This window comes from Panthera leo, chromosome D4 (genome assembly GCF_018350215.1).
Source record: "Panthera leo isolate Ple1 chromosome D4, P.leo_Ple1_pat1.1, whole genome shotgun sequence".
Classification (NCBI taxonomy): Eukaryota; Metazoa; Chordata; class Mammalia; order Carnivora; family Felidae; genus Panthera; species Panthera leo.
This window is the reverse complement of record NC_056691.1, coordinates 23,733,959-23,761,913: the sequence shown is the minus strand read 5'-3', so window position 1 is coordinate 23,761,913 and position 27,955 is coordinate 23,733,959. Positions and strand designations below refer to the sequence as shown.

General features: G+C 39.0%; 1 pseudogene; it reads left to right on the top strand.

The window, feature by feature from the left end:
- Window positions 1–13,901, top strand: part of LOC122204533 — a 155,171-nt pseudogene extending 141,270 nt beyond the window's left edge.
- The last annotated feature ends 14,054 nt before the right edge of the window (window positions 13,902–27,955 follow it).

The following is a 27,955-nucleotide window of genomic DNA, read 5'->3' as shown; positions in this document are numbered from 1 at the left end:
TGGGGAAAATCTGGCCATGGCCCTCAAAGAGCAGCTCAGACTAGACTAGAGTGGAAACAAATCTGTAGACAGTGTGGCAATTTGAATGCAAAATATATAAAAAATAGCATGCAAGGGCATTGAGGAAAACCCCTGAATATTGATCAAGGATGACAAGAGGTTGGCCTGGCTATGTGTGGGCAACAAAAGCTCTCTTCTTTACCCAGCCTGCCCTAAGGACTATGCCTAATGTTTGGGGTGCTTACATGAGGTAAAAGAGAAAGTGTGCCCCATAGCCTGTTCCCCTGGTACACATTCCCATGGCCTGTGCTCTGGTGTCATGTTGTGCCTATCTCCTCTGGCCAGCACTTTGTCCTGTTCTTCTCTGTGTTAGTTTCAATCTCCTGTGAGGGCTCTTTCCATGTGAGGGCTCCCAGAAACTCTAGCTATTCTAATATCGTCCAGCTAACAGCCTCAGCCATACCAGAGCCAGTGTTTCCCAAAGTCCCAGTAAAAATCCTCAACTCTGATTGGACCCAGAGATCACACAGCCATTCCTGAAACAAGCCTTGAAACAAAGGAATATGTGGATTGGTCAGTCTGGGACAATCTTACCTTAACACAGAGACTGAGATTGTTCCCTGAGGGAGATTCAGACTTCTGCCAACAAAAGCAAGAGAAACAGATTGTGGGTCAGTAAAAGTCAAAACTGTATGCTACTTGTATTCACCTCTGCACTTCTGTTTCTCCATTAGATTAGGTAAAAGCACTCTTTAGGAGAATCTAGACAGAAGAAAAGGAAAGGGACTGGAAAGAGAGCATAAGTGAAGAGAAAGGGGAATAATCATACTGATAAAGCACAGTGAAGATAGCAGGCAACTTCGTGACTTTTGAGATGTCTCAGACTTGTTCAAACCCTTCTTTTTAATTTCACCCACAAGTCAGGACTTATTTGTTCAGAGTCCATAATATATCTTGGGAGCAGTTCTAGATGCTGTGGAGGAGGCAAGCTCCATGCTCTCAGGGAGTTTCCAGTTTAATGGGAAGAGAGAGGTAGGTAGGTGGTGGATGGTTGGATAGAAGTATGGATGAATAAGTAGATAGATGATAGAGACATAGATGATAGATAGTTAATCACTGGATATGGGAGGAGAGAGAGGAAGACAAAGTAGAGGCGCTAGCCTTGACCTTAGGGAATTCATATTTTTAGGGGGAGACTAAACATATATACCACAACAGCTGGAGACAATAGCCCAACACTATATAAAAATATAGGAAGGTACACTAAATATACTTAGAGGCTGAAAAATTTTATAGCAGAAAAGAGCAGATTGATTTGAGATTATTTGAGAAAGTCTTGATGGTATTATTCTCCAGCCTTGCAGCTTTGTTTGGTGAAGCTGAAAAATATCCAAGCATTGCAAAAGGAAGGGAACAAACACTGTCTAGTGTTTCCCAAACTTGCTTGACAATACAATTCATCTCAAGTGTTTTTTAAAATCAGATTCCTGGGTTCTAGCCAGACCTTCTTCTGATTCATATCTTCCCCAGGACAGGATGAGTAATCTATATTTTAACCAACACCCTGATTGCTTATTATCATCAGAAAAGTGTGGGAATCCTTGCCTAGAGGGCTGGCAGTTACCAAGAAGGTAGAACTCAGCATGTGGGATGCCTTAAGGCCCTCATTCATTCTAGAACTACTTCTATTGTCTATTTCCAGCCAGGACTGCTGAACTATTGCTAAAGACCATCTTTTCTCTAGTTTATAGAAAGTGAGGATGCAAAGGAATATGATACAGCTACTGGAGTTAGTAGAAAGTGCAAAGAATAAATCCCAAATGCTAGCAGATCATGTGAAAGTAGACAGATTTTCTCTGGCAAACAGAAAGAGGGCTGTAAAGACTACAGACCAGAATATCCAGAGTGTATGCTTCTAATTCAATTAAGTCCCTGTATTTTCCATCCAGCCCATTTCCCCAGTGTTCCAGTAGCATATGCTGCTGTGCTAACGATGCCTTGTGGATGGAAGGCCCTCCCCGCAGTGGGAGAGGACAGCTGCTTAACAGTCACTGTGTGCAGCAGGGCAGAAGGTGAAGAACAAGCCCAGGGTGTGGTGGGGGAGGCCCTGGGTAGACCACAGGGAAGATTCCCGACAAGATAGAAACCAGAACGGAAATTCTACTAAGACTGTTACTGTATTCCGCATCCATAATCTGTCAGGAAATGTCTTGGGTGTTTGCGACTATAAATAGCTAAGACCTTAGGGCTTCCTAACGAAGCTTGTGGGAAATAATGGCATCACTACTTGCTGCTGCAGGTGGGGTCTTACTTTAAAACATTTTTCCTGATCTCTGGGTAGTTCATGAGATTCAAGGCAGCTATCCCTGCTAGCCATGACCCATAATCAGTGGGGTAGACAGTAGTGTTGTTCATGGAAGGATTTTTGGTTCTGACTGGGCATGTAAGGACTGCACTTATTCTAGTGCCTAGAAATTGGGTGGAACCATATGATTTCCTTTGGCCAATGAAATTTCACATTCCACTCCAGAAAGATGTTTTCGAGGCTGCTAGATGACTGGCCACTTTCTCTTTCCTGCTACTACAGTGAAAGGCAGTGGTGGCAGACGGTGGCTGCAATTTCAACCTAATCCTGGAGCCAAGCTCTAGAACAGGGCTGACCCTCAGCTGAACCATGATGGACATGTAATGTGAATGATGTGTGGTTTTAAGCCACTGAGATCTAGGGGCTCTAACTGCAGCACAATCTAATCTTGGTGATCAATACTTTTCCCCCATTCGGATATAGCAATCATAAGATCATGAATCATCAGTTTGCTTTGTCAGACAGATAGGAAGACTCTACTATTAACAAATCCATAGGATTGTAAATCTCATATACATTTGGCTAAATGCAAGGCAAACCTTTCTTGGTTCTTTGTCAGTAAAAATATGGCTTTTCCTTAAAATTAAACTAGTTGGTTACTAACTATGCTAATACTTTCATTAGTTTCTCTAACATAATTTTTAGCCCTTCTTGCTGGTTTTCTTGCTGGTTTGCTGAGTCAGTTCACAATTATTTCGTGGCTAGGTTGCTATACTAGCAACCTAACTTGGCTTCTCTGTTTCTGCAACTTTTGTCCTTTTACCGTTTCCAGGGTGTTTCATTATTAATTTCAACCTCAGACTTGAATAGTTTACATCCTTGCTTCAAACTTCACTATTGCTTCCCATTGCCTATAAGATAAAATACTTGTGATATACAAAGAATGAGATAAATTTTTAATTTTTTCTCATAAATGATCTAAATTTCTTTGTTAGCAATTACACACACACACACACACACACACACACACACACACACACACAGAAAACCACAGGAGGAAGGTGAATCATCTATTAGTTAGGGATTTCTGTAAAGACTAATAACTTTCCCCCAGGTCCCTAAGAGGTGTTTCAGGGTCAGAGGAACTACAAACTAGGCCCAAACTTCAAGTACTCTGTGCCTCCATGAAATTTGGGACAACTACAAATTCTAGCAATTGTAATGTCTTACATGTTCTTACAATAAACCACCATACTTAGAGCCTCAGACAGACTCTTCTTACAGCCAAAGGAGCCTCACCAACACACCCAGTGAGTCTTACTGGTTGAATTACTGAAAACCAGGGTATTTTTTGAACTATAACCTTGTTATGGGTTGACACTGGGTGCAAACTGATTAATTCAACTCTTCAATAAATGGATTGCATGTTATGCCCTAGTATATATATGTAGTTCATCAAATTATCTGTACTGTTTAAATTTCTTGACTTTATTCAAAATAGTGTGTTACTTTTTCACTAATCAAGTAATAGACCAAGTGTATTATAAAAAATTCGGAAACTATATAGCTTTATAAAAAAGGAAAACATAAATCATATGCAGTCTCACTACCAAAAGAAAGCCTTTAACATTATTTTGGATTCGGAGTATTTCCTTTTCTTTCTTTCTACACATAGGGAGCCTACTCACTCCTGATCACTTTCCAGACTGTGGACAAACTGCAAATACAAGGTGTGTCCTAAAAAACTAGCAATCTCAACAGGCCTCAATGGATGGTTTATACAAGGTTCAGCCAAGGAAACAAAGCCCTCATGAAGATTATGGGGATAGATTTATTATGGGAATTAGACTTAATACAAATGTGGCCCCCTGCTAGGGAAGTGGAAGTTGGAGGATCAGGGAAAGAATTATTAATATATCCTCTGGATGCCCACTGTCAAGCTTCTGAAGTCTGAGTTTGAAGAGAAGTACAAGAAGCCCAGTACATCTTAACCACCAAATTGGGACAGTATAGGGGGAGCTTAAGGAGATGTGTATGGAAATCTGTTGTCTCTGTGTAGCTACAGACTGTGGGTGCACAGCCAGCAGTGGGGCGTGAGTCTGGGGCAGGGCTGTAGCCTTGTTGACTGGAAGTTCATGTTTCTGAGTCCATGCACAACCTCCACACCTGATGACATGGCCACTATATTTACTAGTTTAATGGGGACAGACAGGTGTTGCTCAGAAAAGAGACTGACCAACATCCGCAGAATTGGTCATCTTGTCCACCTGATCATTAAGCTTCTCTTTTGTGAGACAAAAAAAAAAAATCTTTTCATATTTTGCCTATTCCAAGAGATCTATCCACAGACTTCTCCCCAGTCCTCCTTGCCACCAATTTTTAAGTGGTATTCCTCCAAGTCCCTGACCATCCAACGAAACCATTAGTCATTGCCCTTGAATCGATGTAATTCCATATGTTGCTCTCTCTCATTCTAGGCAAAAATGAATAACCAAGTACATTGCTTGGAAGTTCTTCCTGATGGCAGGATATCCTCTCACCAGATGTCCTTTGGGCCATCCCCAAGTGAGGCTATGGTGTAAACAGCCATGTACTTTCAGATGCTGCCACGTTATACAGAACCCTCTCTAAAGCAAGCTTGAAGTTTTTCTGTCTTAGCCAACTGGTCATAGGGAACTCCGAATAAGTCCCTAGAGGTGGGTTGAAAGAAAGGAGGGAATGTAACAAACGTAGGAACCATGAAAATCTGAGCCACATGCTCATGGGGAGTATCATATATAGTATTCCCACTTGATGGTGGAGTACTGCAGTGCCTATCCAACTTTATGGCTTGGTGTATTAGACCACACACTATTCTTGAGTTCTCTGGTAAGAAGTGCTGCTTTGTGGAATGTCAAAATGATAACAAGGTATTCTGTAAGTCTACAGATTGCAGCCTGTCATGAAGCATTCGGTCTCTATTAGGGCTGAGCCAGAAGTTCTTTCTCAAAACAATTGGTAACTGCAGAGGATGGCCTAGCTTTGCTCTTAACCCTTAAAAGTCTGCACTGTGATTTTCCTAGAGGGGAACTAAGACTCTATACACCTTCCCCATCTGCCAGTGGAGCTCCGTTTTTTCAAACTACATAAAAGAATGCACCTTTCCAAACCTTATTCTTTATGCAATACTATTTGTAGAACTTTTTGCTCTCATTGTGGCACCTACTGCCAATTGGGAACTGTTTCCCATTCCTGTGCTATTACATAATGGGAAAGCCACTTGGGAAAACCATGCAGTGGAATGAAGCTGAAAGATCACACTTTGCTAGGATAGACACAGAAGGAGGAAACAGGGAAATAGTTTTTCTTAAAATAGAGTCCTCTAGAATCCCCAAGGCCTCTGTTTGTAAAGAGCAGCTTTGACTCCTGTGATTTGGTCCTCAAAAGCAGGAGTGGGAGGGATGGTATCTATAAATCCTGCCTTTAGACTGACAGACAAGACTCAAAAGAAAACGATTCAGAAGCCAAGGTTATAAAGGACTTCTAAAGATCATCAAACATTCAATAAAGCGAAAAGAACATTAGTCCAGGGAGAAGAAAGCCATGTTTATCCCAGATCTGCTCTTAACCAGATGGTAGAGAACCGGTGGACCTGGCCTGACTTATCCTTTTGTCTGGAAATGCAAGTGAGGGAAGCTGACTCCTCCAACATCCTTTTGGGGGAGACATAGCAACAGAGTCAGGGAAGCTGGGCTCAGAGCTCCACATTCTGAGGTGTAACCTTCCCATCACCCATCTCAGTAAAGTGTGGCAATAATGTCCAATTTCTTTGATCTGATTGAAATTTCAACCTCCACTGAGCCCAGTCAAAAGAATTGGGGGACATCTGGGTTTGGAGGAGATGGATAAAGAGTGTTCTGTTACTAATGAACTGATTCAATCTCTGTCAAAACCCCAGGTTTAGATCAGATGTCAAATCTCCTGGGAAGCCTCTCTATGTGCTTCAGTTGAAATACGTGGTTCCTTTCTGAGTACCCCCACAATCTGATGCTTGTGTTTCTGTGGAACCCCCTTTCAGTTTGCTTTGGATTGTGATTAATACCCAGATGTCAGCATGCTCCTTTCAGTAGGCCAGTTGTTCTCATCTGGGACATCAAAACCCAGGATGTAACAATCAGCAGTTAAGTGTGTTGAAAGTTATTTACAATGAATGGTAGGTAAAATAACACACAAACAATTCAGGGTGACATCTGTGATATGTTTCAAACTTTTTAATGCTGCTTTGACTCACTAGCATTCAAGTGCCATTTCTTGGGCATAGGAGACATGGGGAGAGAAGGAGCAAATTCACCAAGAATTGTTCATAACTCCAAATTTGCTCTTGAGGGTGCCTTGCACATATCAATGCCATCCATTTAGTAAGTCAAGATAAAAAATTCTGAGAACTGCTATGTTAGAATGAGCGTTCCCTAAGAGCAAGTTCTCTGGTTCACCAGTCTCTGCATTAACCATGCTGTCCAGTACAATGTTATGTACTTAATAATAATATGTAGAATAAAATAAACTGAAGAAAATTGAAAAATCAAAGTAAATTAAATATATCTGGGTGAGGTGTGGGAGAAGGGAAAAAAAGTAAGTCATAATTTCCTGATGGGATATGAGTCAGTTATTTATGTGACTTGTTTAACAATAGACGTGCATTACTTATGTGTCTGGGGGTAGCTGGATTTTGGCTTGGTGGCTCTGCTGATCTTGGTTGGGCTTGCTCATGTCTTGAGGGTCTGCTAGCTGGCTGGTAGTTATTCTGTCTGGCCTTGGTTGGGACAATTAGGGCAGCTTAGAGCTGTTCCACGTTCTAGCAGGCTAGCCTGGACACATTTCAATGGTGATAGCAAGAGTGCAAGAGAGGTCAGGTGACAATATGCAGGGACATTGGAGATAGGGGTTAAAATTGGCCCACCATCACTTCTGCACATTAGACTGGCCAAGGAAGTCATAAAACCCTCTCATATTCAAGAAATTGAGAAAGAGACTCTGCCTTTTTAATGAGGAACCACATATTCACATGAGAACTGGTAGATTAGCTGGGGCCATAACTGTGATTGACCATAGTATATGAGAAGATTTTGTCCACACAGGAGGATTGGAGCCTAGACCGAGGACTCTTTGTTTAATAAGTTTCATCATTTCCAAAACTCTTCCGGCACAACTTCTGGGGTTGGAATTTTCCTCAGTTGTGATATCCACAGGGGCACAAGTGCTCTGCACAGATTATATCACAGAGCAGCAAAAAATAGTCATTCTTTTACATTAGACTTTATTTATATCTGCAAGGACATAATAAGCAAGCATTGTGATGAGAAAGGGACATGGTTCCTGGAGCCTGTCCCTTTTCTAAGCACAGGCCGCTGCCCATGAGTACTCCTGCCCCTGGCAGAGGACCGCAACCAGAGCTCCATTGCCATTTCTGGTTCATTGTTCCTCTTAAGGGCTCCTGGGTAGAGTGAGAGAAATAAATCAGGATATATAAGATAGTCCCTCCAGCAGCTCTTGGGTAGCAAATATGTATAACAGTGGAAATGCTCCTGATTGCTCTCCATTTATTTCTGCAGCTACCAGTTTCCCCTCTTGCTTGTTGTAAAGTTTAAAACAACATCAATTTTTAAGGACTTGGAAGTGCTTTTCTATTTAAAATCAAACAAGACAAGCATCATTTTCATTCTGGGACTGTGCTTTGCTTCTTGAAGTGTGCTGAATATATAGACACCCACTGAAAAATAATAATAATAAAAAATCTAAGTGATGGAAATGAGTAATTGCTTGGCAGTGAGTCTGCAGGGAGAGCACTGACACCACACGGCACATATTTCATGAATAATGAGAGGAGTCTCAGAGCTGTGCAATCACTGCCTATTGGGTCAGAAATTTCACATTAGTGGATTCATCAGAGCAGATCAGTGTCATAAAGACACTCTTTCCTGAGGTAAACACACCTTTTCCTTCACTGAAGTGTCATCTCTTAGTTGTATAGTAGATACAGTGAAGACCTTTGGAGAGGGAGGATGGACATAATTGGATTAGGAGTAGTTTATAGCCATATCATTCTACTTGCTTCTCTGGATAGAAAGAAACTGTTTTTTTTTTTTTTTTTTTAGCAGAGGTGAGTTAGTAAGTCTGCAGTTAACAAAGAGTTTAATGGAGCATTAAAGAAATAGAATCAAAATGCACACCTAGTTCTATGAAATTTCACTTAGAAGTAATTGGAACTGGGAGAATTTAAAAACTACAAGAGAGACTTTAGATCTTTTGTTCTGGGAACACCTTGGTGTGGTAGTCACTTTTCACCAAATATTCTTGTTCTCCTTCCTGTTTCATTGTACAATGTTACTTCCTGTCTTCTTGGAGTTGGGTGTAGTCATAGGACTTGAATTAGGCAATGGAATATGAGCAGAAGTGATGTGGTCTCTTCTGTATGAAGCTTGAAGAGCCAGCGTAAAATGTGCTACTCTGTCTCTTTTCTTTTATCAATACACTGGGACCACAATCCAGATGGTTGCTGCTCCATCAACCTGGTGAGTCCTGGAGCACCCCCAGCACCCCCAGAGAACTCCTAATGAACATGTAACATAATTGGGAAATAAATGTTTAAAGCCAGTAAACCTGTGGAGTGTTTGTTGTTGCTGCATACCTTAGCCTATCCTGACTGATCCACTAAGTACCTTCCTTGCTGTTTTTGATGAAAGTATCCTAGATATGGCATGATGGTTAAGAACACAGTATGTTATACTCAGAATTAGGTCTAAAGATGGTTTGAAGTGACTATGAGTCCAGATAAAATAGAAACCATAATAATTTTGTTGGGATTAAATAAGATAATACCTTTAAGATCTTTATTGTAGCACTTACATAGAGTAATCTTCCAATCACCATTAATAAATGCTGTTAGATAAGACAAAGGCAGCACTAAACCAGGAGGCAAGCATGCCCCTCAAAAGTAAGTGATATTCTTTAATTCAAAGCATATAACTTCTCTAATCCCCCAAACTCTACTTTTTCTTCTTTTATCCGTAATGGAACCACAGGATATTGGGATAAAGAGTACCTTAGTGACAAGCTCATTTAAACTCTTGAAAAACTGAAGTCTAGAGAGATGAGGGATTTACCCATAGAATCATACCCACTTAGTAGAGAAAGCAGAGTTAAGGCTGATGTCACCATATAATTTATCATCCCAAAAGGATACTTTTGAAAGTGAAGGGAGAACATTGGTAGTAACTATGCCAGAAGAACAGGTGGAAACTTGGACTTTCCCAGGCAAATCAGAACATACGGTCACCCTAATTAGGATTTACTTTTCCTGACTCTATGCCTGGTGTCACTTTCCTCCCCAGCAGACATCTTAATCCTTTTGGTGCAAGAAACTCTTCATCGTTCTGTCTAATGACATAGGGAAGAAAGAAAGAAACCAAAATACCCACTGTTTTCTCTTTTGATATTCTTATAAACCATCTCCACCTTTATTCTTTTCCCTCCCTGCTTTCTTTGGCTTAGCTTTTTTGTCACCTACAAATTTAACTATTTACCTCAGTAACTAACTGCCTCATTTAAGCAGTTAATGACTACTGGTTATAATAATGATCCTGCATTTGAAAAAAGTTTCCAATGCATGGCAGAGCCCAGAGGCTATATTTACTGGAAAACAAACAAACAAACAAACAAACAAACAAAAAACAGATATCTTCAGATAATAAGCTAAGCAAGAGATAATAAGCAAAGCAAGAGATAAGCAAAGGAGAACATAGTCCAAACAGGGAATGATCAGTGGAACTTCTCCAGAAACACAGTTACCCATATTCAGACAAGTTCCTAAAGGAAACCAGCCCTCCCTTTTATGTATCCAGAAGACAAACCATATATTTGGAGGTATCGGAAGTAAACTTACAAGAAAAACCAAAGGCCCAGAAAATGTATACTCGTGTTCTCTCTGTTAAATAACAAATCAATGGAGTAAAATTTAAAGATCTAATGGCCTTATTAAATGATTCATGAATAGGGCAATATCCCATCTGGCAAGTAGAGGGGAACTCCAAGGAGGTGTACAAAATGAAAGTTTTTTACAGAAGGAGGTTTGGGCAAGAAAGTTACTTAGCAAAAGAAAAAGACTGTTTCAGAGGAGACCACTTTCTAGTGTGAAAAGCAAGGGGTCTTACCATGCAGATTACCTCATCTTCTTTTGGGGGTTGAGAGGGTGCATGAGGCAGACTAATCTGAGCTGATCAAAAAATTCCTGACTGACCAATTAACCCTACATTTCTGGGGGAGGTCGAAACTGCAATTAGATTAGGTATTAAGTCCAGTTTGGGAACTTGGTCTAAGTGGCACCTTTTGGAACCTGTGATTTTCTTTTTACCATTTCTAAGTTCCAGTTCAAGGGTGAAAGCACGCCAGGTAGAAGAAAGAGGCCATGTGAGCAGCTGAAGTGCCAGGGACCCTTCTCCATTCCTGAACAAGAGTGCATCTCCAGCCCTTCCTATGCAGATGGGTGCATGCTTCTGGCCAATTGGTCTGTTGTGTCCCTTCTTGAAATGTGACTTTTCTGTCCCAAAGGAGAGCCTCAGGAGAATGTGTTGGTAAAACATGGCCTTTTAGACCCTTCCCTATCAAAACCATAAGCAAATGCCATATATTGGGTAACAAAAAGAGGATGACAGAGGAGGTGAATCCTAGGCAGCTTTGCTGTGGCTTAACTGCATCCCCAAGGCACCTTCATATCAGTGGATGCACTTGCCCTGTCATTTCCACCTGCTGAATTATGATCCAAGGTTAACACATGAAGATCGATTCCAACAAGACTTTGAACCTTCCATCATAATGTACTTTTTCTCATTATTTGGAGTTTGGAGATGTGGTAGTGAGTATCCTCACAAAGCCCTGGGGCCTGCTCCCTTCCTTCCTTTCCAGTCTCAGGCTCTGCCATCCAGACTCATGACCCTCCAGCACACCACCCTTCCTCATACCCCTCACACAGACCACGTGCCTGGTCAGGCTTCCGCAGCCTTTGCATTGATTTCTCTCTCTGCCTGGGATACTCTCTCTGCTACCCCTTTCATGGCTGGTTCTTTATCATTTAAAATTCAGAGACTTCCCCTGATTGTGGGGTCTAAGTTAGTTATGAATATATTTCTAGAAGACTTTCTGGAATCAAGTAGATACTCAATAAATATTTCTTAAAAATATGAATTAATGAAAGAGAGAATGAGTGAGTTACACCTTAGTTCTGGAGTCAAGTGACTGAAGAGCTTATTCTTTAAGGCCATCTGAGACCTGGTATAAATCTTCCTCCTCTAGTATGGTGTATTCCTTATTTCCAGGGATTCTATACAAAATACAGTAGAACCAAAGGCACTCAGAATGCTTTAAAAAGAAGATGTACAGGGTTTCTGTTGCATATACTCAAGGTCATCTCTTGGTATACTTGGTCTTTCTCCTTCCAGCTCTGCTCACTTCTCTACCTGCTCTCCTCTTAGCCCTCAAATTACCAAGTGCATCCTCACTTTCAAACTATTTCTTGAAACCAAATGCTTTTGAAAACGCACTTCATCTCTAAGCCACTTAACAAGATTCTTTAAAGTGATGTTTCTTTAGAGCTGATTGACTCTCAAAAAAATCTATGGTCTTTCTAGCTCTCTGGCTGGAGGCTTTTCTCTGCTTATCATTTAGGAAAAGAACTTCATATTTTTCTCCTACTTCTTGACCAATTCTCACTACATTTCTGGGGGAGGTTGAAACTGCAATTAGATTAGGTATTAAGTCCGGTTTGGGGACTTAGTCTAAGTGGCACCATTTGGGGCCTGTGGTTTTCTTTTTAACATTTCTAACTTCCAGTCCAATGAGCCACTAAGTCTCCAGACTTCAGTTTTTCAAGAGTTTAAATGAGATTATAACTAAGGTGCTCTTTATCCCAATATTCTGTGGTTCCATTAAGGATAAAAGAAGAAAACGTAGAGCTTGGGGGATTATGGAAGGTATATGCTTTGAATTAAAGAATATCACTTGCCCAGCTCTCCTTCCCTGGAGAGCCCAGTGAAGCTCAAATTGGGCTGAACACATGGAATGAGTAGGCTCTGAATGATGTATACATTTCATCAAAAGTGTTCTGGTATAATGAGCTCTTAAATCAAGTTCAAGTTCAGGAAGAGATGTTCTGTGACTCCCAAGTTCCAAAGAATGGCAATCTTTGTCTTCCATACCATTACCTACTTGGGAAGGGGAAGGGGAAAGCATGATGGACCTACTCTATTTAATCAGGCTTTAGGTCATTAATTCCATGCTAGGAAAAGTCTGTGATATCAAGTAGTTCAAAGTTTTCATTTTAGGGGTGACCAAACCAGAGAGGTGATGAAGTGGCTTAGAAAAAGATAGGCAAGGATTTATGATGACTTAAATTTTCTTTACCCCATTATACTACTCAAATTCTCTTTCTCCTTTTTTCCTCTCTCTCCCCTACGCCCAACTAGTCCAGTCTATAAGGTCCTAAAATGCACAGATGTGCCCTGTCTTTTGCTTTGTCTTTACTTTTCTGTGCACATATTGAAAGGCACCATACATGGAGAAGTGCTGACTGTCAGATCAAGCAGGTGATATGCTGCTTCTCTTCTGTTTGTCCCTGCAGATTCAATTCCCATCCTTTCCCACCTTCATCTCTGCCTCAGGCAGCTGACCTTTAAGGACCCATCAACAGACCTTTTGCCTGGAATCTAGTTGGGTTCAGTGAAAGGGAGCCCCTGGTAAAGGGGGGATATTTATCCTGTTTCCATATCCTGCCAGGTTGCTGTAGTTGGCTGGGAGCTTCTGTAGAAAACTTCTGTCAGGCAGAAACCTCTTGTCCTAAATAGCTGGCTTCTTCCTCTTGTCCCTTAGGTCCTAGAGGAGATAAGGGATCCCTGCTGTTATCAGTCCTGAGGCACATCACACACTCTTGTTCCTTGGCCAGCACCTATGGCAATGGCCCCTCTCTTTAACTTTCCTTGAATTACCAAGTTTGGCTGTGTAGTCTGTTTCCTGCCTTGTCTCTGGTCAAAGAACAGATGGGTAGATGGAAATAGCTATTTGTCTCTAGTATGAAGTGAACATTGGCTTGGTGCCAAGCTTCTGCTAAGACCTCTCCATGCATACTTGTTTTTAAAACTCCTAATGGCTGTCTGAATAAGATATTTTTGAACCCATTTTACAGACCAGAGAACTGAGTTTCAGAGAGGCCATATATGATGGTCAGGATCACACAGCTGATTGTTAGATACTCCTGAGATCCTCACAGAAGCCTGTCTGACTTAAAGCTGTTACAATGATTGTATTTGCACTGCAAATATTTCCTAACAAATAGGGAGAAAGTAGAGATGAGGGCAAAACTATGTTCCCAAGAAGTGAGGGGCCTGTTGGAGAGACTGACCTGTCTGTTCCTCTGGAAGCCACCAGTGAAATGAAGAAACAAAGGCTGGGGCCTCTTTCATCAACAATGGTGATGGACAAGTGCTGGGGGCCTGCCCTGGGCACCAAAATTTCAGGACGGTCAGGAGTCCTTGGCTCTTTGGCCCTAACCTTACTGGTCACCTTCTGAAGAAACAAGTATTTGCATGCTTTTTCACCCACTTGAAACCCGCACAGTCTGGAACAGCAGCATATCTCCTAGGCCCCCATTTAATCCTGGCAATCAGCGCCTTCATGCTTTCCTCCTCCCTGCGAGCGTGCAGCATGGCGCAGCCTGAAATTCCTGGCTCTGATGGAGAGCTCTGAATTATTCATCAACCTGATAATGGCAGGTGATGAGATCTTTTCCCGATGTGTCCCTGTCAGTAGGTGTTTATTAATCTGTTTCACCAGCCGCCCTGCTCTGACTGCAGGGCCAGAAGAACCCCACGCACTGCCTGACATGTATCGGCAGAGACAGCACTTTAAAGACTCCCTTTTGCCTGGGAGGTCATCTGAAGGTTATTAGGAACAAATTATTTCTTCATTTCCGCTGACTGAGTAGATAGCCTTAATGATCTGTCACCTAGCAATAGCCTGCCTGTTCAAACATAAAGAATGGCAGGCTGATGGGCTTATAACTGGAATCAGTTCATTTTAGCTATTCTCTTGTCAAGCATGTTTCCAAGATACATATAGTATTTACATATTCATGAGCCTCTGCCGACACTGATGCTGTGAGGGGGCCTGTCTGATAATGTGATACAAGTTTGTACTGTGTCCTCAGGCACTTAAAGTCTATTAAGTGAATAAAGTCTACCCAGGGCCTCTCTTCTTGGAGATGTTCTCCATTTTAAACTCAGGGGATGCTATCCCAATTTTATGTACTCATCTCCCTCTCCTTCTCCCCTTCCCCAGCCCCCAGCATCCACCAGAATCTGCCCCTACCTCTTCTTGAAAGGAAGCTCTGGTTTAAAGAAAACTGACAGGACAGTGGGAGTTTTTCCTCCTCCCAGCAGGGTAAACTTGTCCATGAGATGTTTGCTTTAGTTCCTTTAGGCTTTGTGTAGATAGCTCCAATGACATGGCATAAAGTAAAGTGAAGCTGTAGCTGGCTTCACAAATTTTTGGACTTTGACAACATTTTCGCGTCTCCTTGGGCTACTTGTAGCTAATTACTATTTCATGCCTTTGACTTCGTGATGGCCTATGGTCTTGTCTCAATCTATCTAGTTGAGGATGGTGCCGCAGGCATAAATCTTGCTATGAAACTAAATCACCTAGGGAGGACCTGAAATTTGTCATTTGGAGAGAGATACTTATTATCTCATTTCCAATCTCCTGTCTCCTACTCCACCCAGAGCATTCTTCCTACCCCTACTGTGATTCTGAAAAGAAAAAATATAATTAGTATATGTGTTGCCATGCCTATTTGGACGTCTCTCTGCTTAATTAATTTATTAATTTAGCAGCCTGTGGGTTGTTCCAGGAAACCCTGAGAAGTCTAGGAGCATAATCTGCCCTATGAAGTCTAGGATGTCTGCGTCCAGTTTGGGTTTGTCCCATTTCACCTAGGGCCTAAATTCCATCCTCATGGAGACTTACTGCCAAAGAAAGCAAATTGCTTTTTAAAGTACTGCTGAGGTGTCCTTGACTGTAGGAATCTTAATTACTTACAGAGAATGGCAAGTGTTAGAGAAAATAACATCCCATAAGGGAGTTGCCTAGGGAGGCTTCAGCAAACCACTCGCTTCCTTCGAGTCAGTTTTTCTGCAAGTGAAATGGGGATACTAACTTGAGTCCTTTTTTCTTGCTCACAAAGTCATTATGAGGATTAATGAGATAATAAGTTGGTGAGTGTACTTGGAATCCCTTGAGAAGCTGGCATTAAAATAGACTCAAAGCATAATTATTTGGCAGATATATAATGATTCCATCAAGCAAACTATGTGCCATTTATTTGAAAATGTGTCAGAGCACTTGGATTTATCTTTCACAGGAGCTTTAGGGATGTCTCTGTATGGCCATGGACTCCAGTTGGCAGAGAAACCATAGTATCAAACGAAAGCTCAAGGTAACCTAGGGTATCCGCTCTGGTAGAAAAAGATGGTATCATGGGAAATTCATACTCTAGTCTCCCCTTCTGCTCTGTGACTGAATGAAATTCTAGTTTCAAGAAGGAAAGGTTGAAAATGTAGCTCTAATATGGTGGCCACTAGCCTGAGTGGCAATTTACATGTAAGTTACAATTAATTAAAATATAATAAAAAACCCGGTTTCTCTGGCAGAGTAGCCACATTTCAGGTGTGCCATAGCCACATGTGCCTGGTTGTTACTGCACTGGAAGTGCAGATATAGAACATTTGCATCACCTCTGAGAGTTCTATTGGACAACACTAGTCTAAGCCATTCTGAAGCTTGGGCATGCCTAAGAATGACTTCTTAAAATTCATATTTCTGAAACTCACTCTCAGAAATTCTGATTCAGCAGGTTTTAGAGGAGTCATGGGAATCTGAATATTTAAAAAGTTCCCCAGATAATTCTGATGGACATAGTTGGTGACAAAAACTGCTCACCAACTATTAATGCTACTCAAATTGTGCTCCATAGTACTTGGGAGCTTGTTTGAAAGGCAAATTCAAGAATTTTGGAGTGGGGGCTCAGAATGTATTTACAAGCTTTCTGGGTGATTCTTATGGATGTTTTCCTTTGAGAACCACTAGTCTAGACAGTAGAGAAATGCAGTTATAGCCTAAAAATTTTATTGGAATTTAGATATAAATATTCACAGTCTAAGATGATATATTGGGATTTACTTACACTTACACAGAATCCTCTTATTTAAAATTCATTCATCCATCCATCCTTCCATCCCTTCATTCATCCACAGCTTTTAGGATATCTATTATGTACCAGATTGTGATAAGAATTGGGAATATATCAATGAACAAAATTGTCACAATCTCTGCCTTTATTAAATGTGTTGCTAACCCACTTTTTATTATTTTTCATCTAGTTTTTAGTGGGTTGGAGTAAAAGTAAGATTACTTATTCAAATAGAGGTTGGTTCATTGCATTGGTAAGACATCCAATTATTTGCATAGCACACAGCAGTAGCTGGATTGTTCAGGTTAACACAGATTTCAGAGGCAGATAAGACTAGAAGTCAGTTTTCTAGGCTCCAAGCCAACACCAGCAGTATTTGGGGGAAAAAATGAGTAACAAAATTTTCTAACTCATTCATAGTCAAATGTTCCAAGTGCTTACTACAGTGGCTTTAAGCTACTGAATACTTGGAGTAGCAATTTGTATAAAACAAAGTTTTATCAAAACATTGATAAATACCCTGATATTTATGAATTTCCCTTTAATATTCACATTTTACTCAAAGTATATTTTAGTATATTTTATATAATTTTTTAAAAATTCTATCACGGAAGCTTCAAACACATAGGGAAGTAGAAAATGATTATAACAAACTCAAAGGTACCCACGTACTAGATTTCATAATTCTTTTCAATTCTTTCAAATTCCCCTCTCCACATTATTTTGAAGCAAGTCCAGGATACCATTTCCTCTCTCAGTAGTTCCACATGTATCTCTAAAACATAAGGAGTGTGTTAAACACATATACAACCATAATACCATTATGATCATAGTAAAAACTTGAAAAAAATTATAATATTATCAAATAACCAACCAGTGTTTCAATTTCCAAATATTATTCTGGAAAATAATTCAAAATATTATTCTTATTATTTCCAGTTATTATTCCAAATAATCCTGAGCTTATTAAAACTTGTTTAGCTATTGGAGTTTTGCCAGAGTGCATTAAAAAAATTTTTTTTTTACATTTTAATTTATTTTTGAGAGACAGAGACAGAGCACAAATTGGGGAGGGGCAGAGAGAGAGGAAGACACAGAATCTGAACCAGGCTCTAGGCCCTGAGCTGTCAGCACAGAGCCCTACATGGGGTTTCAACCCATGAACTGTGAGATCATGACCTGGGCCGAAGTCAGACGCTTCACTGACTGAGACACCCAAGCACCCCTGCCAGAGTGCATTTTATTTTAGAATAACACTGAAAACTTGCACTGTTTATTTACCATCTACTATCTTAACGTTTCAATAGCTTTTAAAATAAAATTCACCACTTTAAGTGTGTAATTCGGTGGTATTTATATTTATAAGGTAGTGCAATCATCATTACTATCTAATTTCATAACCTTTTCATCATCTTTCCCCCCAGAAACCCCACACCTCTTAGCAGTCACTCCCCATGTGCTTCCCCATTCCCTGATAACCACTAATCTACTTTCTGTCTCTTTGCATTTGCCTATTCTGGACATTTCACATGAATGCCCACATTTGTGGCCTGTGCATACAAAGCTTTTGAATTCAGAGCTATTTTTGGGGAAGCATAGTTTGGGAAGTATTTCTTCTCATGCAATAATTTCTACATGCATGTCTATTCTGACTAGCAGAACACAGTGGCCCATGTTGTATTGCTTTGGCTTTCATCTTTTGAATCAATGCTACTTATCATATCTAACAAATCATTGTTGAGGACAACGTTAAGGAGCTTACTTCCTCTTTTCTTCTAGGAGTTTATACTTTTCAGTTTAATGTGCAAGTCGTTAATCCATTTTGAGTTGATTTTTGTGTACAGTATAAGATATGGGTCCAGTTTCATTCCTTTGCATGTAGATATCCAGTTTTGCGATCACCATTTATTGAAGAAACTATTCTTGACTCCTTTATTGAAAATTAATTGGCTATATATGCATGGGTTTATTTTTGAGCTCTCTTTTCTGTTCTATTGATCTATGCATCTGTTTTTATGCCAATACCATACTGTTTTGATTACTGTAGCTTTGTAATATAGTTAAAAAGTCAGGAAATGTGATACCTACCTACAGATTTGTTCTTCCTTTTCATTATTTTTGCTATTTGGGGTCTTTTGTGGTTCCATATGAAAGTTAGGATTGTTTTCCATCTTTCTGTGAAAAATACTGTTGGAGTTTTGATAGAAATTGCATTGAATCTGTAGATTTCTTTGAATAGTATAGACATTTTAACAATATCAATTCTTCCAGTTCATGAGCACAGAATATCTTTTCATTTATTTGTGTCTTCCTCCATTTCTTTCAATCAATGCTTTATAGTTTTTAGTGTACAGATCTTTCATCTCCTTGGTTAAATTTATTTCCAAGTATTTTTTTTTCATTCTGATCCTATTTTATGTGGGAGTCAACTAAGTGTTTTCATTTATCTCTCTTAGTTATTTTAATAAATATGTTGAATAGGAACAATCTCCACTTTTATGTATGAGAAAACTTGCACTAAAGAAATACCAGTCACTTGATTCAAATGATGTAAGACTTCTGTCTTCTTGGTAGGTGTATCTGTGCCTGTGCAGCCTTCCCAGGTGATGTTTTTGGAGGAAGGACTTTTGAGGAGTTCAGGGATACTCTTTCTGCAACTCTTTCTGTCCCTTGGGGAAGGTTGATGTTCTCAGTGTAAATGTGGTGCTTTCCTCAGGCTGCTTCCATCTTGTAGTTGCACTGTCTGGAACACATGACCTTGAAGATCATCATGTGTGGTACACAGCCTCTGAGTGGATCTCAATGATCCCCCTGTTGGAGTATTCACACCCTTGTGTAATCCCCTTTCTTTGAGGGATTTTCTCTCCCTCCTTCTCTCGCTCTCTCCTCTCTTGAAATCCTCATTCTGGGAGAATCAAGTTGTCATAATGTGGGTAGTAGCTATTTGGAGGGGCCCACATAACAAAGAACTGATGTCTCCAGCCAAGGTCCAGTGATGCCCCGAGTCTTACCAATAGGTACGTGAGTTAACTTGGAAGCAGATCTTCCCCCAGGTGAGTCTTGAGATTACCGCATCCCCCCGACACCTTGAACATAATCTTCTGAGTGACTCTGATCCAGAGGCAGACAGCTAAAATACACCTAGATTCCTGATCCACAGAAACTAAAATTGTTTAAGCCACTAAGTTCTGCAATAATTCTTTGCACAGCATACATAACCAATACACCATGGCAAGAGAAGAGAATTAGAAGATTAACTGAAAGTTTTTTTTTTTTTTAATCCAGGCCTAGAAATGGTTTTCATCACTTCCACTTACATCCATTGGCTTTAGCACAGTAACCTTGCCCCAATCTGACTGCAAGGGAGGCTGATAATTTTAGAGCAAAACATGGATATTTGATACTATATTTGATGTGAAAGGTTTAGTAGTGATTGACCACTCTAATTGTAACCTTGAAAACAGGAATGTGAAGTCATCGGACATTTAAGTGGGAATTTCTTTCTGCAATTGAATTACTAGTAGGAATCAAGCAATTGGTTGCTGATTCAAACCAGACTAGTATCAATGAATTGACTAAAAAAATAAAACATTTAGAAAAAATGAGTACATGCTGTAAATTGCACAAATGTCTAAAAATCTTCATTAGTAGGCAGAATTCAAACCATTAACTCTTCCAATATGAAAAAAATCGGAGAAATCACCTACATTGGCCTCCAGGATACAAAGAAATTATTCTAACCTCACTGCACCTTATTTCGTCACACCTCAAACTCCTGGAAGTTCATGGAGAAGAAAGATCTGAAATTGTCAAAGTCGTTTGTTCATAAAGCTGGCATGAAATGATAACTCAAAATTAGTGATGTAGTTTTAAAGTTTCAGTCCAACTAATACTTAATTCACATAAGACTGAATGTTAAGCATTTTAATGTATTGTTTCAACTATAGAGAAAACTGGACAAGAATTTCCAGCTCTTAACTTTCTTGGCATATTGCAGACTGAGCCTTAGTTATCTCATTACTAGAGAAAATATAGACTCATTTATTAAAAAATTACTCTCTTTATTGATTTTTAGAAATATAAAGCCAGAGTTTCCAAATATCACAATATAGCAATGATTATCCTTTTCAAATGTGTTTGAGGAACAGTTCTGCTAAGTGATATGGTTTTGACAAATACTAGCAATTTCTGTCACGTTGGAGGAGATTAAAGGGTAAAGGGGCTAGGGATGGTTGAATGTTTGGAAAATAGAAATGATTAATTATCCTCAATACTCAGGATGAGGACATTTGGACTGTGGTGTGTGTGTGTGTGTGTGTGTGTGTGTGTGTGTGTGTGTGTGTGTGAGTGTGTATGTATGTTTGTGTGTGTGTGTGTGTCAAATTGCCTAAGGGGTACTACAAGTATCAGTGAGCTTATGAGGGCAGCAAACTTTTTCCCCCTCTTTCCCACCCTACCTAGAAAAACCAATGAATGGACTATGCTTATAAAATCAGCAGTAGCTTAGGTTTCTAAGAGAAGTCTTTGATGTTATTAACTATTGAGCATTATGAAGGACTTTGAGGTTATATTGGCAGATACTAAATGAAAAAGGAAAGTGAGGCAATTATCAGGTAATGCAAGTAATAAATCCAATATTTTTGCCATAATTAACTAGATGTTTTCAAGAAAAGAAGCTAATTTTCCTCAAATAACTAGATAATTGCTGAAATCCTCCACTTATCTTGAGAATATACAGTTGGCCTTAATTAAAACTTCACACCCTATGACAGATCAGTTAATTTAAATCCACATTGCAATAAGGTGGTTGTCCTTTGGAAGATTCCTTTAATAAACTTACATTAGATTTTGAAATTTTCCTTTTTCCAATGGATTCTGTTATTTTGACTCCTTTGGTGATAGGAACAATATCTTAAAATAACTTTATATTTTACTCAAAATATACTCTCTTTCTCCATTTGTTGGTATGCTCTTCATAGAAATACAACATCAACATAGAATTTTACATGTCTGTGAAGGTAGAACCATTAAATCACTCCAGTGTCTCCCACCCCACATCATGTCCCTTATCCTGTTTAGAAGACTTCTGACTTCAAAAAATTTACTCATAATTAATCTAGGAATCTTTGTTAGCTATTTAGTAGGATGGTTAGAAATCATGGTTTTGTAACCTGACTCACCTCTCTCTCTCTCCCCCTCCTTCCCACCCTTCCTCTCTCCCTCTGTCTTTCTTTTTTATTCCTCTGGCAACCCTAACCCAGTATTGCCCCTCTGTCACGTATCCTCTATATGATATAGTCTTTCTAAGTCACTAATGTGACTTATTCCTTTTATGCTTACAACTCTTACATGGCTTCACCCCTGCCCTCAGTTAGAATGATAGAATACAAGCTTCTTGGCAGAGACCAAAAGGTAATTGGTGATCTACTCCAGTTTCTCTCTCCAGGCCATCTCTTACCTCTCCCCTTGCTGCACAAAGTGTTGGACACATATTGAACTATGCTCTGTCTTTCTCACCTTCAGACCTTTTAACATTTAGATTCTTCTCCCAGACATCTTCCATTCCTACTTTGCCCACCCACTTCCCTTCCTGAAAACAATTTTTAATATTCTCCTTAAACTTTCCTTGTTCAAGAGGGCCTTCCTTAACCTCTCAGTACTGGTTTAGGTACAGTTTTTTTGTGTTTTCTTAGTTTTATTTTTATTCTTATCATAACACTTCTGAGCTATATTAAATACCTACCACCAAAATTTCATTTCCTGGTAGGGCAGTTACAATCTTATCTATATATTTTAAAGTATTACTGAGTCAGGGTGCCTGGGTGGCTCACTTGGTTGAGCATCTGACTCTTGGTTTCAGCTCAGGTCATGATATCACTGTTCATGGGTTCAAGCCCCATGTTGAGCTCTGTGCTGAGAGTGCAGAGCTTGCTTGGAATTCTCTCTCCCCACCTCTCTCTGTCCCTCCCCCCTCCCACTCCTCTCTCTCTCTCTCTCTCTCTCTCAAAATAAATAAATAAACTTTAAAAAAAAGTATTACTGAGTAGATCTGTGTTAAGTAGGAATATCCTAAGTGATTATAAACAGCTAACTCCTTAGAAGTATAATATAACTAATAGATCTCTAGCTACCATTTAGTGAACTTTGTTAGAGAGACTACTTATTCCCTTTTTATTCCCTAGTATATTTCTTACTTCTAGTGATTGAAGTAACCCAACTAAATTTAGCTAGATTCATGGCAACCCATGTTCATTTTTTAAACAGACTAAAGCAGAAACTAACGTGATTGTTAGAAGGGATGTGTATGAATGAGTTGAAAGGGATATAGGGTGACATTTCCCTACATATAATTTCTATAGAAATTAATAGAATCATGTTAATGTTTCACATAGTCAAGGCAAAAAAACAAGTGAACAACAAAAGAAAAAACTAAATGAACAAAGATGAGGGAAAAGAAAACATAAAACAGAATATAAACAGAAAAAAATAAACCTCACTGTATTTCCTATGATAACATAACCATTCCAAAGGAGAGAAAAAAATATTCAAGTAATTTGTAAACACTGTGTTTTGACTTTATATACCCAGCCCACAAACAAAAAAGAACTATAAAAACACACTGAACTCTACTGAGTAAATTTGTTTTCTCACAAATTAGAAGCACAACTGAGTGATATAGGCCAGAAATTCTGAAACTACTTTCTGTGTATTGTAGAACTGGGCTCAGTGCTGAGAATAAAGTTCAGTAAGCATATAATGTCTATCATTATTTCTCCTAAATATTGATCATATAATTTTTCTGACTCTGTTTACAGCCCATTGGCTGATCTAGGATTATGGAAACACTTGAAATCACATGTCTAATTTAGCCAGACTGTTAGAATAACTGCAAAAAAATCTGCCAACTACAAAAAAGATTCTATTACTTTCTTTCTCTTCAACATATCACAACTAAAATGAATTTAAATTTTAGTGTATTAAATTTAAATGAATTTAAATTTAAGTGTATCTATGGGTTGGTTAACCTCTAGTACTTTCCTGAATGTGCCATTTTATGTGGAGATATTTAAAACAGATTAAGATATGTTAAGAACCCAAACTAATATATAAATTCTAATCAAATTCAAATACCAATGGGAATGTTTTGTCAATGTTGAAAAACCAGTACTTAAATGCATGTAGAGTCCATAAGGCCAAGAGTAGCTGAGACATAAAAAAAAAAAAAAAAAAAAAAAAAAAAAAGATTGGGAGGATGTGATTTCAAGATTTATAATAAAGCAATAGTATGGAGGTAATGTGAAAATGACAGTGTCATCAAGTGTTGATTTAGTTCAACAAGAAAAAAGTAAGAGCCTAGAAAGACCCATGGATATTTGAGAATTCTTAGATGATGAAAATGACATTTCAAATCAATGTGAAAGAAAACACTGTTCCATAACTAAAATTAGGACATGTTGCTTTTTATATGGAAGAAAAAATATCAGATTACTATATCACTTCACCCATGAAAATCAACTCCTGGTGGAATAAAGATCTAAATTGGAAAAATAAAATCCCTGGGAATCAAGTTTTGGAGATTATCTTCATGACCAAAACATAGAAAATAATTTCTTAAGCAACCCATGTAAGCCATTAACCTTGAAGGCAAAACGGATAGATATGAGTGTGTAAAAATTAAAAACTTTTGTAGGTCAAAAGAACCAGAGTAGAAGCTGAAATACTGCAGTAAGACATCTGTAATGTAGATGATAGGCAAGGAGGTTAGTATCCAGAAAATACAGAAAAGATTGACAAATCAATTAGAAAAGGGCAAACATGAAATAACACATGGGAAATAAACATGTGAAAGTATACTCAACTTCACTAGAAATCAAGAAATAATGAGTTAAAACAACCATGGAGTTGTATTTCACACCAGTTAGTGTGCCAGAAAAGTTAAGGAGTATCACAACATCAAGGGATGGAGAGAAAGTAGTAACCTGAATTCTCATATTCTCACGGAGGGCATGTTCATTAGCACAACCACTTTGTGGGGAAAGCCGATGGTTTCTAGCAAAATAAAACATGTTTATAATGTGGCCCAATAATTTCCCATTGAAGTAAATGCCCAAGAGATATTCTTTCACCTATGGACAATGCTATATGCACAAAGTTTTCATAGTAACAGTAGAAGAATGAGTAAGTAAAGTATGATGCAATCATATGATACACTAACTTACAGCTGTTAAATAACTGAAAAAGTTTGAAAAGTTTATATATCAATATTTCATATTATTTATTTATTTTTATTTATTTGAGAGAGAGAGAGAGAGTATAAGCAGGGGAGAGAGAGAGACAGAGAGAGAGAGAGAGAGAGAGAGAGAGAGAAAATCTAAATCAGGCTCCATGCTCAGTGCAGAGCCCAACGCAGGGCTCTATCCCATGACCCTGGGATCATAACCCTAGCCAAAATCAAGAGTTGAACACTCAATGGACTGAGCCACCCAGGTGCCCTAATACTGCATATTTAAAAAAAAAAGAGAACATTTATCTTTATTGTTTACTTTCGTATGTGAATGTAGAAAACTAAAAATAGCAATAAATCAGTAAATAAAACATGAACAGAAAGGTGGACATCAAATTCAGGATAGCTATAAACTTTGTGAAGAAAGGAAGTTGAATAAGGTTGAGGAGGTAACTCTAGTGAACATCATTTTTTGTGTAATGATTTATTTATTTAAAAACACTTAAAATATGATACAGTGTCAGTGTATATAAAATTTGGGCCATGAAGATGGGACAACTTTATATTATATATTTTACTTTTATGTGTCTTAAAATTTTCTCTAAAATATTAGAAAATAACTATATTCATAAATATATAAATAAAACAGAAAAAATATGGGGCTTTGGAACAAATTATATGTTATATCAAGATTTACCAATTGGTCTTCATTAGAGTATTTCTACATAGCAAAGTTCCATGAATCAAACCATGTTTCCTTAATTAATATTTAGTTTTATTTAAAAAGTTTGCAGAATTATGGGTAAATGACAGAAGGAAGGCCCTCAAAAGCAGTGAGTGGTAGTCCTGTCTTGAAACTCTGTTAAAGCTATGTCACTACATTTGAATCCCATGGAATTCAGGGCTATAAACATTTTGCTGTGTTACTGGGAAGTATCTCATGTTCTTTAAATTTTTTTCTTTATAAACTTAAAATATAAAACATCAATGTTTAGGATCACTCCTTGTGTTTATTTGCCAATGTACTTTTAAAAATTGTTATTGTTGTTTTGCTCCTTTCATTTCAGCCAAACTGCCTCTTCACCTTACATCAGGCTCAAGTTTTTACCCTCCATGTATTTTAGCCTTCAAGGAATCTCTCCACCCAGTTTGGTAAGTTCTCTCCCTCTTAGATTCAAAGAACACCTTGGTTCTTTTTTATTTTTGTAATGTTTATTTTTAATTTGAGAGAGAAAGAGAGAGAGAGAGAGCAAACCTGGGAGGGGCAGAGAGAAGGAGATGGAGAGGGAGCAGAAGAGGGAGAGAGAGAGGGAGAGGGGAGAGAGAGAGAGAGAGAGCGAGAGAGAGAGAGAGAGAGAGAGACAGACAGAGAGAGAGAGAGAGAATATGAATGAATACCAAGATGTTCTGTGCTGTCGACACACAGCCCAATATGGGGCTCGATCTCATGAAGTGTGAGTTCATGACCTGAGCGGAAATCAAGAGTTGGATGCTTAACCAACTGAGAGCCACCCAGGTGCCCCCAAAGAACACCTAGGTTCTTTTTTCCGAGGCAGTCTCTGCTTCTTCTTGGGAGAATGATTGTAATTATATTTGACAAACAGCTCTTTGTGCCCTATCAAATGAGCTCATCAAATGACAGTAACTCTACTTGTATTTAATTATTTATTGATTTATGTTTGCATACTATATCTTCAGTTTATAGAAGACAAGAGTTCTGATAAATTCACAACAGCTTCATCTGCATTGGAGTTCTGCTGCATATAGGAAGTACTGGACTTACAACACAAGGCAGGCACATGACCTGTTGTACTGTTGTAGGGTCCTACTAATGATACAGGTAAAATTTCTTCTGATTGGTTTTAGGCAGGACAGAAAAGACACAATGAGAGAGGCAGCTCAGGAATTACTACATAGGAAGAATTTAGGCTTGACAATCAGTTTGGAAGTTGAAAATAGGAAGCTGTTTTTTTGTGGACTTGCATTGCATTAAGCAAATGTCAGATCTTTGTATTAAGATGCAGAAAGCTAAGGTCGATTATCAAAGAGATTAACATCGTCTCCCTGCCACCACCACTAAAAGCCACCCCATGTCACTTTTGCTACCAGTCTGATTGCACAGCCAGGTGCTGCAGTTGGATGCTTGGGAAAATATTCGTTGCAAAATTGGATTACATGGTAGGAGTAAAGATGAGAGCTGGAAAGGTGCCTAAGAAAACTGTTGGTTTTTAAAAATGTTAGAGGGTCCATTACTCAGAAAAGGAGGAAAACACCTTTTCTTGTCTTTCTCTCCATCCCTATTCTAATAAATATGCTGGAACCTTGCTTTTAACAGATTTTAGTCAGTTATAGCAATCATGATCCAGGAAGGAAACAAAAAACCAAGACAGCTGAAATGAAAAGATGCTAATGAAGTTTTAGTTGCAGAGGGGTGGGTAGGCTTAAGAGAAAAAACAAGCAAAACAAAACAAACAAAACACAGGAGATGGTGAAGCACACAGCGTCTATCACCACGGGAAGATGTTACTACCTCTTTACAGTCAAAGGGTCCAAAAGGGAAATAGTATTAATAAAGCCCAGGTTAATCACGATGGCAGAAAAGGAGTTTCTGAACTGGGACTTATGAAGGGAGGTACCTGCCCTGCAATGAGGTGGCAGAAAAATACCTCTCCCACAACTTCCTCTGTCTCCTTTTCTTGTCCTCTCATCTCAGACTTAGCCAAAGTGCCCAAGAAATGCTCCAAGCAGGTGCCCCAGGACTCATAGCTGGGCAGAGAAATGTAGTTTACTTATATTTATTTTATATCTTCTCATATGTTAGCAAAAATATATGCATTTTTATTCTTAGCAGATATGGCAGATATCATTACAAAATTAAGAAACTGAGACCCAGTGAGGCATAAATAATTCCCAGTGTCTTCAGGGCTAAAACTGGCAGAGTCAGGATTTAAACTAACATCCTTCTAACACACAGTCCGTGTTCTTTCTATTTCACTGTCGTGATTTCCATGGAAAAGGGTAAGAGTCACATGCTATCAGAGCTAGTACAGAGGCAAACACTGTAATTTATAGGGAAATAATCCATGTGTGAAGGGGTGATTTTGCAGCAGAGTTGGAATTAGATCTCTCGTCTCCCAAGCTCCCACTTAAGTGT